We start from the raw sequence: 5,749 nt of genomic DNA, 5'->3' as shown, positions 1-5,749 counted from the left end.
CTTAGGTATTATTTTTTTTTCTCGTATAAATGTTAAGTTAGTATAATTTGTTTAATATTTGGTCTACCGTTGTGACTCAATAACCTTTTCTAACATTCTAAAGTTGAACTTGTGTTTGTTAAACGGATTTATACCAATATATCGAGATTGAGTTGCAATGAATATTATTTTGTTAAGACGATTTATATGATATCAATAATATGATAGTTTAAATAATATGCTTGTTTGATAATATGCCCGAGAAGGGTTGGACATCTTGCTAGAATTAAGCTCTTAACTTAAGTCACTACTAGAAAAACGTCAATAGACATCGGCTAAAAACCGATGTGTATGAATGTAAAAATCTGATGTCTTCGTGGGTGATGTTAAAGACCCCCCATTTAACATCGGTTTTAAACTGATGTTAAATACAGCCTATAACATCAGTTCTTTGTTTAAAACCGATTTATATATCTTGATATTAAATTTCTCATGCATATCTAATCTTCATATATCATCATAATATGGTATTTTTATCAATTTAAATATATGTGAGCTAAGCAAAATCTTTCAATTTAACCAATAAACTGATGTTACTAGTACCAGTAACAACAGTTTTCATCAAAAACCGATGTTAACAATACCTTTGACATCAGTTCTTAATTGGTAACCGATGTCTATTTGTAACAAACTGATGTCTATAATACTTAATAACATTAGTTTTTTGTTTTAAGAATTTTTTTTGCTGTAGTATTTAATATCGGTTTTTACTGATGTCAATGGTCCACTAGAACTGATATATTAAGTTTTGACAAACATCATTTTCCATTGTAATGATGTTTGTACCTGTTTTATTAATACACATTTTAAAAATATAGATTCCAAAAACTAATGAACTACCAAAACCAATTGCTGCATAATATCAGTTATCTATAAATCTAACAACCAATATTCAAACATCCGGTACAACAGATTCATCTAATCCAAATATCAAGTACTACACATATCCCTCCATATATTCTACTATTGTCTATACAAAGAATTTGACTTGGTACCGACAATAGCATGTAAAATATCATTTGAGGAACGCCATTATTCTTCTGCATCTTCCCACTCCTTAGTAAAGCTCCTGTAACTTCTGGTCCCGTACGATGATAATAAGTTTTTGATAGACCTGAGAGGATTAATTTTGTTGTAGAATACTTCAAGCTATTAAAATAGCTGTAACAAATAACTATCCTAAAACAACATAAATAAAGAAAAATACCAAAAAAGCATGACATTCACGTGCCACTTTACTGTCTCAAGACTAGTTGCTAGTTGACGCCTATGATTGTTTACCGACACAAGTAGCCTATGGTCAGGATTACGGGTTTCTTGAGCACGACTTTGCTCGAGCAATAAAACTCAAAACACTGATTCCATCCAATAACAAAAATCAACTACTTTAAGTCATAGCATAAGCAACAACTTAAACATCTTCTCTTATAATGTATAAGATAACACTCATACTTAATATACAGAGCAAATAAATCAAAAACAAGTTTTAAAATTACCATTTCAAGGACTTCTATTCTATTGTATGCCCTGTCAAAGATCATAATAAGATCTTCAACAACCGGGACTGCCACTTCTTTATACTTGCAGGCGAGAAGAAGAGCTGTAATCCCAACCAGTTGGAGCTTTCTCCGAACCAGGTTGAATGGCCAAAAACCTGTCAATCAGATTCACTATAAGATACAGGGTCTCCTGCATCCGCACAAATTTATAAGGTCTCCTGAATCAGAGGATACAGGTCGAGATTTAGTATCATGCAATTGTAAAGAATGAAAGGTACAAGGTTTTAGCATCTGTAAGTGAATGTTCAACAAGTTTAGATCAAATAATGCATTAATAAGAGCCGAAAGACAATTACAATTTACACATTTAAGTGTTGAAACAAGCTTAGAGCTAATTTTACCTTTCCCTGCTTTAGAACCAGCTGAAAATATGGATGCCAAAGTAAATAGAATGATATAGGTCACCTGTATCGAATAATTAAGAAACCAGAATGTGGTTGTTAGCATATGTATAAGAGGAATTCCCAGTACTGCGAAAATAGCAAGAGCACCAGCCTTGACTTCAGGAGACGGTGTTAGAGCATCCCCATCAGGACAAAATTGGCGCTGGGAAGCAGCAACTTTGCTCACAATTAGTAGCAAATATGACATGGTTGCACCATTTTATGATTAATATAATAATCTTTCCAAGTTGCAAGTAATGATATATTTCCAGTCACAACCAATATAGCGGTCCATATCTATGGAGCTTGTCTTATTGTAATATAAGGAAACAAAACATTCAATGATACATAGAACATAATAATCAATTAAAAGGTAGCAATACAATTACAAGGAACTACTCTGGGGATATTTTAAAAGAATAATTAAGTGGACGGAAAAAGTTACTCACAGTTATACTTTGTCCATCCAATGGCCTGGTTTTCAAGATCATAAAGAACTACCCAAGCTCCACGTCATCCAGAACATTATTTACGAGGTTAAAAGATGTAATACTTATCGAACATAAAACAAACAGAATAGTGACCAGGTATTTTAGATTACTCAAACCATCACAAATACAAATTTATTCTCGTAAAAATTGTGATCAAGTATCCAAATATAAGATTAATATGTTATACCTCCTAAAATAGTAAGGTTCTTTTTATCACTGGTCCCCATACCACTGTCCTGCCAACCAAGACAGAATAGATTTTCCTGCAAAATTCCATCATCTTAGTAACATAAGATAAGTTTGAGATCTGATGGAACTTAAAAATGACAATGATTTTCTTGATAAAGAGAAAATCAAATAGAATAGCAATATAGTTTAAAACACTGATGCAAAACGAAAGTAAATTACAATAGAATCTTGTATAGCTTCTGATAGGAACCAGCAGCATACCCGAGGATATTACCAACAGCCATAAAAAATGAAAAGAATGTGTTGGACCTACTCATGAGATTTGCATCTCCGGCACATAAGTCGGCAAGAAAGGCCGGCCATGGACCCTGCAACATGTTGTTCAACATCCAGTACCCAAAACCTGACGACAAACACTGTAATGGCACGTGGCTTCAACTTACTTGTCAGGTCATCACCAGCTGCATATCCAATATCGGCTGCAAAACCAATCAATACAATAGCAATGGCAACACAACACGCACCAAATAATATATTATTTCAACTCAATTTGTCAACACTGAGGAAACCCAGACAGACAGCTTATTCACATATAATATACTATTTCAAAGGCATGAATATTGAATACTTTGTTGAGTGCTGATGTGAGAAAATCAACTAAATCTGGACATTTACCAATTCTTTTATAAACATGCACTAGGCTGCAAGTGCCCCCAGCAAAAAAATTATTGACTACCTGGCTTTACCAAGGAGAAGCTGTTTTACATAACGTTTGTTGCTAGCATAGGGTCCAAAATAATTACACGAGACTCATCAGTAAATTATTAACAAAGAACTTGAACCGGTCCAATATTAACAAAGATATATTTTCCCCCTGACGATATTTTTTGCTTTACTTATCCCTGAGGAAACAAAACAAAGACAATTATATGATTGAAAGCTAACAAAATGATTGCTGAAAACGAGGGGCATATTTCTGAAATTAAGGCTTGTTATATTATTTCTTCACCACCCAAACAAAGTAATTAAATTGACTGATAATAAGCCTATTGGAGAAATGTAACGCAAAAACATATACAACCAATTGTTATTTACCATAAAAGTTTGTTGGATACCATTGGTACTAGGTTTATTTTCAGATGGTAACACAACAATTGTAAGTTCCTAAGATGCCTAGAGACTTCATCAATGAGAATTTATACTAACTTTTCACCATCAATTATATTCAGTAACCATTACACATTAAATTAGCTCAATAAAAAGCCTCACTGCATCTCCTAGAGAAATCTACAGCCCTCTCAACTTCTTCGTCAATGACATTCTTGTAGCCTCTCTTGAACTAATGATGCCTCTTGTGAAAAATTAAGACATATAAACACTTCAAGGCGACAAGAATTACAATATGCTTAAATTACTTTACCCAACTTCTTCTCAATTAATATTATTAAAAGGTGACCTGAATCTTACCTTACTCACCAGCTTACCTTTGCCTTTTCCCGACTAGCTTTGAAACTGAATAACTACGAAGCCCCGATGCTTTACTATTAATCTTAGCGTCAATGATGGTTCTGTGGGAGTGCCTTTATCAGAGCAAAGAGACGAATTGTCACTCTTATCCTTGGAATCATTGGTAAACCAATCCACGGGCCTGATATCACCATTCCCTGATCCTGCGATAACAAAGTTCATGATAATGAGGTCATTAATATATAAAATTGTAGACTCTGACATATCTTAATCAAACAAAGCAACACAAATGTTTAACATACATTTTAACTTAAACAAAGCAAAAAAATTAAGATCAACACAGGCATAAATAAGCCTCAACAAGCCTCGTATACTCGGAATATATATAATTACACATAAACACATCATATGTAACACCCACATAAACAAAGTCTCAACTAATTAACAAGCTCCATTTGAATAATTAATCAACTTTATTAACTATTTATAACTAATTAAAATCAAATCCTTGACTAATTAAAAATTCGGGTTTCCTAAATAAAACTCCCAATTTGAAACTTGGTGTTTAAAACTTACCAATTCAAGCTCTGGCCACTTTCAACTTGTACTTATAGTTTTGACTTCTTTAAGCCTCTTCTTCTGAACTTTTAAACCTTTGTCTTTTAAACTTGTATTTGACTTTTTCAACCTCCGAAGAAAGAGAGCGGTGTTGGGGAGAATTGGTTTTGGGAGGGAGGTATTAGATCGAGAGAGAAAGGAGAGAGTCGAGTTCTCCGGTCAATAGAATTGAGTGAAGAGAGCTGAGTTCATCGGACAAGAGAGTAGAGAGAGAAGAGAAAGAGGAGAGAGAGAGAGAGAGAGAGAGAGAGAGAGGATGATGAGTGTTTTTTATTTTTGTTTTATGTTTTTAGATAAGGGATGGGGAGATTTGGATACTTAAAAATTTGAAGTAAAAATTGGGGGAATTTTTAAGAGGGAATGAAATATTTGGCTAAGGGGGGAAATAGAAGAGGCGCGCTGAATCATTTTTTAAAACAGACTTACAACATCGGTTGGGCTAAAAAGTTGATGTCTATATTAACAAAAGACATCGGTTGATTAAAAACGATGACTAAAAAACCTTTTACATCGACTCTAGGAGCAACCGATGTCTAAGAGGCGATGTCTATTCTACTTTTTCTAGTAGTGAGTGTGTAGTTTTTGACTTCTATTTATTTATATGTCATCTTTTTACGATACACTTGCAATATATATTGTAAAGTTATATGTGATTTTTCGGTATATTCAGACATACTTGATTAAATATTTGAGGCGTAGTATTGAAAATTTGTGGCTCTATTTTTTAAGGAGTAGTAGTGAACAAAAACTGTTAATGATGTATATAATAGTATATTAGTCTTGTATTTGTTCACAATATTGTGATGTATTGCATAAACTTCATGCTTATTTGATTTTTAAATGAGAATATATTTGCTAGACAGTTACATGAGTAATATATCTTGTAAATAATAATAAAAATGTTAAAAATATATATATCTTTTTTGTGGTAAGATAATAAGAGAATGAGATTTTTAATCAAAATTTATTTTTTTTAGAGTTTATAATTTTGATGCCCAGTTAA

Source organism: Apium graveolens, unplaced genomic scaffold, assembly GCF_009905375.1.
Source record: "Apium graveolens cultivar Ventura unplaced genomic scaffold, ASM990537v1 ctg8071, whole genome shotgun sequence".
Lineage (NCBI taxonomy): Eukaryota > Viridiplantae > Streptophyta > Magnoliopsida > Apiales > Apiaceae > Apium > Apium graveolens.
Note: the sequence above shows the minus strand (reverse complement) of the source record.